Here is a 13,225-nt window from a genome sequence, read left to right as displayed (position 1 = left end):
GCCTTTTGGAGAGCACCAAGAACTGGGGAAGACTATGTAGGGCAGACTTGTCAAACTCAAGGCCCATGGGCCAAATCCGGCCCACAATGTAGTCAGATCTGGCCCACAGGACCACCCTGAAAATGCTGAGGGGCTGGCCCCCATCACCTCAGCCCTGGTCAACAGTACTTTATTCATCTAGATCAACCTCCAGGTGGCCTCAATGACTCTGTAAAACAGGGGTGTCAAACTCAATTTCATTGAGGGACACATCAGCATTATGGTTTCCCTCAAAGGGCCAGTTGCATGTAAGACTATGAGGGCAATCATAATGCTGATGAGGCCTTCAATGAAATTCAGTTTGACACCTTTGATTTAGGGCCTGCATTTTTTCCAAGTAAAACCTCAGCGCTGTCCCTCACTATGAACACCATCTATCTAAAAGTCCTAGTGTAAACCTGGCAGCAAACATGAACGCTTTCTATAATTGTTTCTGTAAGCAACAAGAAGCTTTTCAGAGAGCCTTTCGATAATTCTGAGCTTTATTTGATGCTCGCCAGGTATTTTCACCTCAAGGGAAGAAAGCGAAGCTACAAACCCGCTCTTCTCAATCTCTGCTAAAAAAGGGACACCGTACGATTCACATTATACACTTAAAACACTTGAATTGCACAAAAAGGCAGCCAGGAGCATTTCTTCTTGATGAACGCTGAGCTGTAATGTCAGGAGGCTCAAAATTATAACCTCAGCAAATAAAACTCACATCACTGTCAATTACTCCGGTAGGCAGAAGCAGAATGTTGCTGAGCTGCAATCTTTCAGCAATCCTGAAGCTAAAGGGATGAGCAGAGAGAGTACGTCTTTCTCCCTTCACTCACGGTCTGAAGTTCATTGGAAAGATTGACAACCATCAGTACATTTCAGGACCCATAGCGAGAAGGCAGAATTAGATACTTGATCCTTGGGAAGGGAAGAACTAAAGAAACAAGAGGAAAAGGGGGGGGGGACCCCATCCCGCTAAGGCTCCAATAACTTTACACTGATAGTTGGCTCTGAGAAGTCTATAGGTGGGCCTCGACTTACAACCAGAACTGAGCCCAACATTTCCGTTCCTAAGCAAGCGACCTTTCTTCCCACAGTTGTTAAGTGAATCACTCCAGCCTGTTCAGGTTAGTACCATGGTTTGTTGGAAGAAATGCCCTTCTGGGTTCAGTTCCAAGTGTGGAAAAAGACACTGGAAACATGGAAGCTGTTTGGAAAGATGGTTTAATGGTGGAAAGGATCACATGGCTTGGAGCTCCTGGATGAAAAGGGGATCACATGCCTTGAGGATCTTGAAAAAAAAAAGGGCAGAGAGTCCCTGGGTTTTATGCCCTCTCTGGGCTCCACCTTAGCGTTTCCTGTTCCTGTCCAAGAAATGTATCCCATTGGCTGTCAGACTCCTGGCAGGGTGGGGGAGGTGTCTTAGCTATAGGCTGTCTATCGTTTGAGTCCCAAGCTTGGTTTCGCTGTTGCTGGGTGATACAATACAATAGCAGAGTTGGAAGGGACCTTGGAGGTCTTCTAGTCCATCCCCCTGCCTAGGCAGGAAACCCTATACCATTTCAGACAAATGGCTGTCCAACATCTTCTTAAAGACTTCAAGTGTTGGGGCATTCACAACTTCTGGAGGCAAGCTGTTCCACTGATTAATTGTTCTTTCAGCAAATTACTCCTCAGTTCTAAGTTGCTTCTCTCCTTGATGATGCAATGAAAGGGTTTTCAATTGCTATTATGGCTCTGCCTGAAGGGGGTAGATCTTTGTTATGTAGAATAGACTGGCCTGGGCAATAATGGCCCATTAACAAAGGTGGGGGGCTGAGTGTCTGCCTCTCTGAGTTTTTAGGGGAAATATTCTGTCCTTTTAATAGTTCCTAAAATATCTCATTTTCCTAGGAGAGGGGTGGGTGCTAACTTCCTACAGGTTGTTAAGTGAATCTGGCTTTTCTATTAGATTTGCTCATCAGATGGTCACAAAAAGCAATCGCATGATCCCAGGGCCCTGCGACTGTCACAAATATGACTCTGTTATGCCGAGCCTCTGAATTTTGACTATGGGCCCCCAGGGATGCTGCAATGGTCATACGTCATAGTGTTAAGTCACTTTTTTATGAATGGTCACTGCTGTAATGTGAGGACTACCTGTACACTTAAAACACTGCCTTTGTCGTTCAGCTCCACTGATATTTAAATGTAATGGTGCAGTGCAAGGCAACAGGTTTAATACCTTTCTCTGAGTTGCACGTTGGAAAGGAAGTGACTAGCACAGTGGTGGGCAACCTTTTTTTTCAACTGAGCCAAATCTCGCCAAAACCACGATTGAAATTTATTTTGAGAGCCACATTTTTAAAACCGAAAATACATAGGATGGTACACTGTTTTTAGTTTCAATAAACTCTGGCATTTGAAGCACGCAAGTTTTAAAGCTGTCAAGTTACAAGATCCTTGCATCCCTAACCCTTTAGGAAAAAAACCCCAAGGGGTCTTCAAACCTGACAGCTTGAAGACTTGTAGACTTCAACTCCCAGAATTCTGAGAATTGAAGTCCACCAAGGACATCAATCATATTAGCCCAGGGATCTGCAAAATTGGCTCTTAAGACTGGTGGACTTCAACTCCCAGAATTCTGAGAATTGAAGTCCACCAGTCTTAAAACAGCCAACTTTGCAGACCTTTGTGTTAGCCCAAAGCCTGGCGCTGGGCGGGCCTTGCTCCCCCATTGGTGGAGCCCCAAGAAGCGAGGAGGGAGGAAAAGAAACGGAGGCTAAGGAGCTTCCCCCTCGCCCCCTCCCAGCAAAAATCTAACTGGGGAGCCGGGCGGGCAGTAGCAAATTAGCCGATCACGCCGCGTGATCGGTTAATTTGCTACTGTCCACGCGGCGTGATCGGCTAATTTGCTACTGCCCGCCCGGCTCCCTGGTTAGATTTTTGCTGGGAGGGGGCAGGGGGAAGCTCCTTAGCCTCCGTTTCTTTTTCTGCCTCCTCGCTTCTCGTCCCCTCCTGACTTCAGGATCCTCCCTAATCATTGTGGGTCAAAAAGAAAAAAGGGAAAGGGGCGCTTGTTTTGAAGTGCCCGAGAGGAGGGAGGGGAGCGGGCGCCCGGCACACAGAAGAGCCGCATTAAAATGTGTAAAGAGCCACATGTGGCTCGCGAGCCGCGGCTTGCCGACCACTGGACTAGCACAAAGGATTAATTGCATATCATCACGTGCAAATAGACAACTGGGAGAAACACTAATCTCTTTCCACTGTTGGATTTCTTTAGCTTGGTGCAACAATGTTGAACCAATTAATGTTACTTGGGTTGTTTCTGCTATCCTATCACATTTATTTCACTTAGGGGTTTCTTATTTTATTCTTATAAAGTATCACAAGGTCACCATGACTTACTTAATTCTACCTGATGCCTCTCTTGTCCCTGTTGGATGGTATGGCTCAGGAGTATAAAATCTGCAGCCTTCAAAGTCTATGGTGCAGCCTCCAGATACTTTCCAAAATTTAGCCAGATGTTGCATCTGGTGAAGAACTTTGCTGCTGATAAAAAGCCTCTGTCCCAATAAAGTTGGTTAATCTTGAAGGTGTCACAGATGAATATGGCATTTCTTCCAGTGAGGGGTCCTTGGTGCTTTCTGAGCTTGGTTGTCTTCTTGCAGACTTTTCATTACTCAAATTAGGTAACATCATTAGTGCTAATCAACCCTGAACTACAAACATTCTCCTTTATTGGTAATTCTTCCAATCTCCGAATGTTGCATTGATCTGCAATGTTTAATGAATTTAAATTTGAATTTACTTCTAATTAAATGTGTAATAAAACGGATGCAGTGGCTCAGTGGCTAAGACGCTGAGCTTGTCGATCAGAAGGTCGGCAGTTCAGCGGTTCGAATCCCTAGTGCCACATAACGGAGTGAGCTCCTGTTACTTGTCCCAGCTTCTGCCAACCTACCGTCGAAAGCACATTAAAAATGCAAGTAGAAAAATAGGGATTATTTATTTATTTATTTATTTTTCAGGATTTATAGACCGCCCCCTCTCCCCGAAGGGACTCGGGGCGGTGTACCGGTGTCTCATTAAAACGAATACAAAAGATAAATATCCTATACCCTTAAAAACGAATTAAACCTAATACAGCTGTACAGAAAAGTAAAAATTAAAAGCAACTAAAAAGCATACCCCTAAAAACTTAAAAATGCAGGCTTGAGGGACTAAAATTGGGAATTAGGCCAGGCCGGCTAAATTGAACAGGTGGGTTTTTAGCTTCTTACGGAAGGAGCGGAGGTCGGTGGTAGTCCTGATATCCGGGGGGAGGTCATTCCAGAGGGTCGGGCCCATCACAGAGAAGGCCCTACTCCTGGGCATCACCCGCTGGCATTGCCTAGTGGACGGCACCCGGAGGAGTCCCTCTCTGTGAGAGCGAATTGGCCGAAGGGATGTATGGGGCAGGATACGATCCCCCTTGTGGATCCCTTTGGTGGGAAGGTAACAGCACTCCGTACACCTTAGGCGTTAAGTCATGCCAGCCACATGACCACAGAGACTTCTTTTCAGCTTAGAAACGGAGATGAGCATCGCCCCCTAGAGTTGGGAACGACCAGCACGCATGTGCAGGGGAACCTTTACCTTTACCTTAAATGTGTAATATGCCACTCAAAGGCCCAATATAGCCACCCACCTATTAAAAAAATGTCCATGTGTCCTCTAGTCATTACATAATACTGGTTCTCTTAATAAGCCCCTTTAAATTTCATAAAAAGAATACTTAGGTTTCCATTTCTCCAGCTGCAATAGGTTATATACAAATTGCTCACCATTAGTTGAGAACCCTGTTTTTAAATAGAAGATACTATTCCTTGATGATTCAATGTTTTTTAAAAAGACGCTATGAGCATTGCTTTAATTTTTTTAACGCTCAAGAGAAGAATGCTTTCCTTATTGTATAGTAACAGAGAAACAATGAATCTGAATTAACTATTCAGCAGAAAGAAATCAGACATTCCATCAGTTCAGATGCCTGCCCACGTAGACATAATAGAAAAACGACTCTCATCCCATCAAAGAGGAAATGATTAGGAATTCTCAAAATGTGTCCCTTCCGATTAACACAATCCCTGGAAATGGGCAGGTCCCCCCAAGAAATCACAGCCCTCTGAGACCCTAATTAATAATGCCTTCAGCTTATTAATCAGGTCGCCACAGATCAAACTTCTCAAGGCATGGCAAGTCAAATGGGAAATTCTTTATTTCCTTTGATCGGTGTTAGAACTCTCCTTTCTTATTTATTTTGGATGAGAAAGTGATAGAGATCAGGTCTGCTGTGGAATCCAAGTTTACAGGATAGTCTTTAGTCAGAGATGACCTTGACCTCACAACTGAAATGCCATATGTGCAAATCATCAGACCAACCATCAGTCCTTGGATCAGTCCCTCTCCCTCATATCACAGGGTTGATGTTGTAGGGAGAATAACAGGAGGAAGAAGTATATTATATATGTTTGCTGCCTTGAGTTATTTATGTATAACTAGTTGATAACCCAGCGTTGCCTGGGTATTCATTTATAGGGGGAAAATGTCTGGACCAATTTCTAATGTTGGATTTTCCTCCTTACCAGTGGGAGCCCCCTTGTGGAGTACTGTGAAGCCGTTACCATGGCAACTCCACTCCGCTGTATAGTAGAAGCCATTTTAGGGCAGTACTGTAGTAGCCATTTTAAGGCACAACAGGCTGTATCTTAACATATCACCCTGAGGGGTTTTAGGGGTGTCTTACCTCCACAGTATTTGTTTCCAGAGGGTAAGTCATCTGTATACCAAGTTTGTTGAAATTGCTCGAGGTGTTCCAGAGTTATGCTGGAACACACACACAGATATGTATGTATGTATGTATGTATGTATGTATGTATGTATGTATGTATGTATGTATACATACACACACATATTTAAATGGCAACACACACACACACACACACACACGGCACCACTCTAGAAAGTGGGAGACCATGAGTTCTAGTCATAACTTAGCCATGGAAAGCCAGTTTGCTGACTGTTGGAAGGTGTGTTGGATATGTTCGCTGCCTTGAGTTATTTGTAAAAATAATAAAGGATAACGATAAAGGTAAAGGTTCCCATCGCATATATGTGCTAGTTGTTCCGACTCTAGGGGGTGGTGCTCATCTCTGTTTCAAAGCCAAAGAGCCAGCGCTATCCAAAGGCATCTCCATGGTCATGTGGCTGGCATGACTAAATGCCGAAGGCACGTGGAACACTGTTTCCTTCCCACCAAAGGTCGCCTCTATTTTTCTACTTGCATTTTTACATGCTTTTCAACAGCTAGGTTGGCAGAATCTGGGACAAGTAACAGGAGCTCACCCCATTATGTGGCGCTAGGAATTCGAACCGCTGAACTGCCGACCTTCTGATTGACAAGCTCAGTGTCTTAGTCACTGTGCCGCTGAGTCCCTTAAAGTCAGGATACAAACAAACAAATACAATTTTGAAAAAGTTGTGTTGACAATTTTCCTTCTGTTTAGCCGGATGAGTATTAAATGCCAGAAAGTGTCATAAAACTGCTGTGCAAATAAGGGATAGGCATTGTATGGAAATACCCAAATAAAAATAATATCCTAGATTCAAGGACTGTAAAAACTTCTTTCTTGGAGGGCTGGAGGGGGGGAGAGAAGAAATCCTGCTTTTAAGTTCTAAAAGCTATGTTTTCTAACAAAAATGCAAATTGGCTATAAATTAAAAAAAAATCCATGTTGGGATGATAAATGTGAGTTAACAATTGGTCTCAAGCTTATATTAGCAATTCTTTTGCTGTTTGTGTTGTAATAATTATTTTTGGTTCTCCATGATTAATACCACAGTTTTTAAAAATTTTATAGGATGATTTATGTTTATATGGTCAAATTATTTCATTAAAAGTTGAACATTCACATCCCTTTTTAGATTTAGATGCAATTTTTTATTCAAGATTAGTAGCTCTAATAGTGTGCAGTGCTGTATCATTTATTTCATACTGTTTATTAACATCTACCCCTCCTCAAGCAATTCCCATATCAACTAAGCTTTCTAAGTTTCCAGAAGGCAGCAAAGTTTTACCACCAGAGATTTGTTTGCCTATAAAGGATGTAGGGACACAGTGGCTCAGTGGCTCAGATGTTGAGCTTGTCGATCAAAAAGATCGGCAGTTCGGCGGTTCGAATTCCTAATGCTGTGTAATGCGGTGAGCTCCTGTTACTTGTCCCAGCTTCTGCCAGCTTCGAAAGCATGTAAAAATGCAAGCAGAAAAATAGGAACCAACTTTGGTGGGAAAGTAACAGTGTTCCGTGCGCCTTCAGCGTTTAGTCATACTGGCCACATGACTACGGAGACGTCTTTGGACAGCGCTAGCTCTTCGGCTTTGAAATGGAGATGAGCACTGCCCCCTAGAGTTAGGAACGACTAGCACATATATGCAAGGTGAACCTTTACATTTAATTTTTAGATATATAAACTGACAACTAGACTCTCATTTATAATTCTTCTTTCTTTTATTTTCCTGGTTTCCCCCAACATCTATAATCTGTATTATAGATAGGGGAACCTTTACTTTAAAGGATGTAGACAGTATTATCAATGTCATAGTTTAGCTTGACCACCAATCCAAGCAGTATTGCTCATATTCTTGACCCAGTTTGTGGGTAGAAAACTTTCTCTGCTGCAAATAAGCCTGCCTTGATTTTTGAAGCAACATACTTAAAACAAAACACATGAAATTAAATAAACCTTCTTGGGGAAATGTCGAGAGAGGATTGCTTGGTGTATCCCAGCCAAATCCCATTGAAGCACAGTTGAGCTTACATTTTTGGATTAAACTGCTATGCTTCATTGACAAAATTCAATACACAACCTATGTATGCATTCATTTACTTTTAGTTCAATGCCACTATAACCTGGGAGTAAAATAAACATTCTCCCTCTCTCACATACTCTAATCTCAAGATGGATCTCTGTCCCTGGAGGGAGGGTGCCTGTGTAAAATTTATACAGACAACAGTGCAAACAAGGAAGGGATTCCCAGAAATGAACCACAACACATCTGAAATCATGCTAGGGGTAATTAATCTTTGAAGCTAAATTATGATATGTCAACCTTAATCCAGATATGGATTTCTAGGAAGAAGAATAGCGAAACATCAGATAAAATATCCAAGGACAAAAGCTTGAAAAATATGGTGCCAACTCTCTTCAAAAGAAACAGAAAAGGATCCCATAGTGCAACGATGGCGAACCTTTTTTGGCTGACGTGCCACAAGGGGGGGAGCGCAGGGGGGTCGTGTGCGGGCATGCCGCACCCATAATGCAACACGCGCCCCCCAGTGCGCATGCGCGCACAACGCGCCCCCCCATTTTTACATGCTTTTTTCGCCCTCCTCAGGCTCCAGAGGCTTTATAGGAGCCTGGGGAGGGCGAAAAGAGGCCCTCCGGAGGCTTCAGAGACCGTCCGGAGGCTTCCCTGATGCCTTCGGAGCGCTTAAAACGACACAAAACTTCCGGGTTGCTCGGAGGGTCGTTTTAAGTGCTCCGAAGGCATCAGGGAAGCCTCCGGACGGTCTCTGAAGCCTTCGGAACGCTTAAAAGCATTAAGCAAACCGGAAGTCGTTTTAAGCGCTCTGAAGGCATCAGGGAAGCCTCTGGACGGTCCCTGAAGCCTCTGGAGGGCCTCTGGAGGGGCGGGGTAGGCTCTTTTTGCCCTCCCCAGGCTCCTATAAAGCCTCTGGAGCCTGGGGAAGGTGAAAAATAGCTTTTAAAAAGGTGAACTCAGCTGGCCAGCGCACGCATGCGCACTGGCCAGCTGACAGTGCAGCGCCTCGCGTGCCCTGACAAATGGCTCCGCGTGCCACTTGTGGCACACGTGCCATAGGTTCGCCATCACTGCCATAGTGCAAAGCCAAAGTCTGTATTTCCAGTGTACCAACAACATTGAAAAATAAAAGAAATTATTCTCCTAACTTTATGTAGAACCTACATACACCTTTTTAGTGGATGCATAGAAATCCACTATATTTTCAACAAATCTGCATTGATATTTCTCATTGCCGTTAATGTCAATTTCAACATACTTGAGATATTTGCACCTTGGGAAGGGTTTCCTTTTTCTAATACAGGACTGTCAAACTCACGACCTGTGGGCTGGATGTGTCACATGCTGGCCACGCCCATGCCTGGTTTAGCGAAAGGGAAAAAAGACCTGTGATACTTCTTGTGATGCCACCATGACAACATGAGTTTGACACCCCTGTTCTAATACATGTTAACTTAATGTTTCATGTCCCTTTCTCTTCAATCAAAAGCAGGGAAAGTCATCTTTATTGGGACGAACATCATGTATGAAATATTGGGATAAAGCAATAAAACAAGCCACACCAATTCTCAGTAATGGAGACTAAATACAAGATAGAACTTCATTTCTTTTCAATGTTTAGAAGCCTCCATCCTCATCAAAAGCCCATGGATGTTCCCCAGCTTATTCCCTCTGGTCTACAGCACCTTTCCATGATACTATAGTTTCTGTACTCACTCTCAAAACAAGTAGGGTCTTTGCACTTTTTTTAGACTTTTACAAATATAGGTAAAGGTAAAGTTTCCCCCTGCCCAGTCATGCCCAATTCTAGAAGGCAGTGCTCATCTCTGTTTCTTAGCCAAGGTGGCCAGCATTGTCCAAAAAGATTTCCATTGTCATATGGCCAGCATGTACCGGTATATACACTTAAGCACATAGCATACTGTTATCTTCCTATCAAAGTGGTACCTATTTGTCTACTCACATTTGCATGCTTTTGAACTGTTAGACGGGCCAGAGCTGGCGCAAGGAACAGGAGATCACCCTGTTGTGCAGCACTCGGGTGTTGAACTGAGCTGTCAGCTTTCCAGCTGATAAGTCAGCATCTTTAACTGCTGAACCATCATGCTGCTTTACAGTGATAGGAAATGCAACTAACACAATATTTCAATTACATTATCATCCTTGATATTCATCTATACATCATTCCTTCTCCAGAAGTTGTTCTACAATTTAGGGAAAGTTAAAACTTTAACCAACCACACTATGTAGAAAGAAAAGAAAAGCCACAAAAAAAAAAAAAAACACCCCTCGAGAATTCCATAAAAAATATCCCTGCTCTAACAGTCTTCTACATTAACAGTACAAGCAGCAATAACATAGATGCAGCAATATTAATTCTGTGAGACTTTGTCATAGAGATAATAAACCTCCAGCTCACAAATGTAAATGAAGAATAGTAATCAAACACAATTTACCAAAAGTTAAAATGGCAAACGATTTCAGCAACTGGAACTTCACTATGAGTTTTCCATGGAAAATGAGGTAATTGGCGAAGTCTGATTGGAGTCACTGCCCTTTGCACTATTTCAGGATTTGGGAAGGATTTTGTGAGCTCCCTGCCCCATAACTGAAATGAATCCCCATTTTGATTACGGTATTGATTCTCTTAAAAACAGGTCAGAACTGGCCTGGCAGGCACATTAGTAGGAGATCAGCAATGGACAGAAACTGTGCTGTAATTTTGGCATTCTAGCCCCAAATGCTTAATTAGAAACAGTTTTGTAAAACGGAGCAAAAAAAAAAAAAGAGTAAATAAATCACATTTTGCTTTACAGCTTCCACAGATTGGCAGCCAGGTTTGGCTTCTCACCCTCTGCATTGTAGAACTTGATTGAGGGAAAATAAAGGCTCTCTGAGTAAATTGGGTGCAAAATAGGTTAGTCTACACTGCTTCAGTATACTTGTGGCACCTCTCTGTGCCTTTAATTTATATTTCAGTAAACAAGATAGTGAGGTATTTATAGTTCAAATGCCTCAGTTAACCTTCTTTCACAAAGGACTAATTCTGGATTGGAGAGGAGGAGAAGCATCATTTTGCTCCTTTATTTCTACTTCATGTTTATTTTATGGGGAGTGTAGATCTCTATATAATTGCTAATTGATTATCTATATGTACCATGCATTCAGGTATCTTTAAAAATGCAGGAAACAATAAGCATGGCTTAAGAATAGAACACTGTCTCTAATATGAAAAAGTGACATTCCTGAAACATTTCCTATGGAATGGAGGGCACATTGTACCAATATGACTCATAGTCAGAAAGCCAATAAGTTGTCATAGCATAGTCCGTGGAGTTAAAGATCTCTGAAATACATACTAAGAGATGTGCCAAAAGTACTATTGGCCAAAAAAACAGGGAGGGAAGGTAATCGAACATGAGCTAGAGCAGGGTTGTCAGACTCGATTTTATTGAGTGTCGCATCAGGGTTGTGTTTGACTTCAGGGGGCTGGGGTGGGTGTGACCAGGGTGGGCATGGCCAGCTAGATGTCACTCGTGTGGGGCGCCTGTGGTGGCCTAAGTGTTCTGTTAGTGAAAACGGGCTCCCAAGCTCCGTTTTTGGCTGCCATGGCCTCCTGCAATCTTCTGCCAGCGAAAACGGAGCTCTGGTTTCACTGGCAGAAACATCGCGGGCTGGTCTCCACTGTTTCCAGGGCGGCCCCGCAGGCCAGATCTAAGGACCATGTTGGTTGGATCTGGCCCCCGGGCCTTGAATTTGACACCCCTGAGCTAGAGCCTCTGATAGAGTCTACCTTGTGGCAAGAAGGGCAAGAAAACATAACAATTTCTCCACCCTGATTGCATCCACAAATAGTTGCCCAGCAGCCCTGCTTTGGGTAACTCAGTCTCTCCTTGAAGGAAATAATACTTTCACCTACAGGGTCACTGTGAGAAATACGTTGCACAACCAGCAAATAAAGTCACTCATATTTGCTCTACCTTCGACTCTAGTCTTGGAGCACGACCCACAGAGGTTACAGAGGGTTGAGTTCTGTCAAATCTGAGGAAGTGAACCAGAATCCTTGCAGCTGCTAGCTTGGCCAGTTTTGTGTTAGATCTCAGGGACAGAGATCCCTGATGACTGATTAAAGGCTACACAGGAGGGAACCCTTGATTGGGTCTGAATTTTAGTTAATTCTTCCTTGAGGGATGGGGTAGTTTCGTCTTAAAAAGACAATGATATATCTTCTCCTCAAAGAGTTATTGCTTGACCCAACTAGTTTGGACAATTTTAATCCAGTCTCCAGACTTCCATTTTTGAGGGAAGAAAGTGGTCATGTGGCAGCTTCAAATGGATGAAATAGATTGATTATCGCTTTTTAACCAGGCGGCTGTCAGAGAGAAGAGGGCAGCGTGCGCCTGTGGGCTTGTGCAACAGCCGAATCCTCGCCTCCTGTTCCATCTTCATCTGCTGCACAAGCCCATGTGGCGTGCGCTGCCCTCTTCTCTCTGACAGTCACCTCATTTCCAATGGAGAGGGTGGGAATACATGCATTTTCCTCCCTGCATGGATTTCCCACTGCCTATTGGTAATGAGGCGGCTGTTGGCGGGGCAAGCCTGGTGCGGACAGGCGGGGCAACTGAGCGGCAACTGGGTGGGCGGAGGAGTGAGCATGGGAGCAGGCCATGGGAGGGAGCGTTCTGGTACGCGGCCTCCGGAAGAACGGGTACCGGAAGACACGCTAAATTTGACAAACAGGTATGCATGTACTGGGGCGTACCCCTTGAAACCCACCCCCGACTCAGCCACCTGAGTGATGCCATGGATATCCTGTCAAGAATGCCTGTAGGCTGAAGGAGCCTTGATGAGGTGCAATGGGCTTTGACTCAACACAAGCAAGTTTGAGTGGCTTGCGTGGCTGAGTGGTATTTGGGCCTTCCAGTGACAAGGGTCCTCTAACTCTGATCCTGGATGGTGTGGCATTGCCCCAGGCAGACTTGGTGTGTAATTTGAGGGTACTCCTGGACTCATATCTCCTACTAGAAAAGGAATCAACAAAGGACAAGATTCCCATTGAGGGCAATCTCTGTCTGGGAGTTGAGATATACCCGATTGGAAGTCACCTGGATGGAGTCTAGGTGGTCATTGGAGAAAAAAACATGGGCAGTTAGGGAGAGGGAAATGGAGACCTTTCTCTGTTCCAGAGAACACTCCACATCATTGACTGTCTGCACCATGGGGCTCTTTAGCTGAAGACACATGGTAAGCTAATTATTTTTTAACTGATTAAGCCACAGCAAAACTAATCAACTGATTTCAACAGAAGCAAAACACCCCAGAATCTCTGAATACAGAGCTACGCAATACCAAGGAACAGGCTGT

General features: G+C 43.9%; 1 protein-coding gene across 3 annotated transcripts in view; it reads right to left on the bottom strand.

Annotated features, from left to right (window-relative positions):
• MRAS (muscle RAS oncogene homolog) overlaps positions 1–13,225 on the bottom strand; it is a 62,580-nt gene that overhangs the window by 21,990 nt on the left and 27,365 nt on the right. Inside the window, exon 1 of one of the 3 annotated variants that reach the window (XM_081946232.1) lies at positions 3,409–3,431. The exons of the other annotated variants lie outside the window; for them this stretch is intronic. The gene's annotated coding sequence lies outside the window, so the exon portion shown is untranslated. Of the gene's footprint in view, positions 1–3,408; positions 3,432–13,225 lie in introns of those variants that run through there. 3 annotated transcript variants of the gene reach the window in all.

Source organism: Natrix helvetica, assembly GCF_964273705.1.
Source record: "Natrix helvetica genome assembly, chromosome: 1".
Classification (NCBI taxonomy): Eukaryota; Metazoa; Chordata; class Lepidosauria; order Squamata; family Natricidae; genus Natrix; species Natrix helvetica.
Note: the sequence above shows the minus strand (reverse complement) of the source record. Positions and strands in the feature narration are given on the sequence as shown.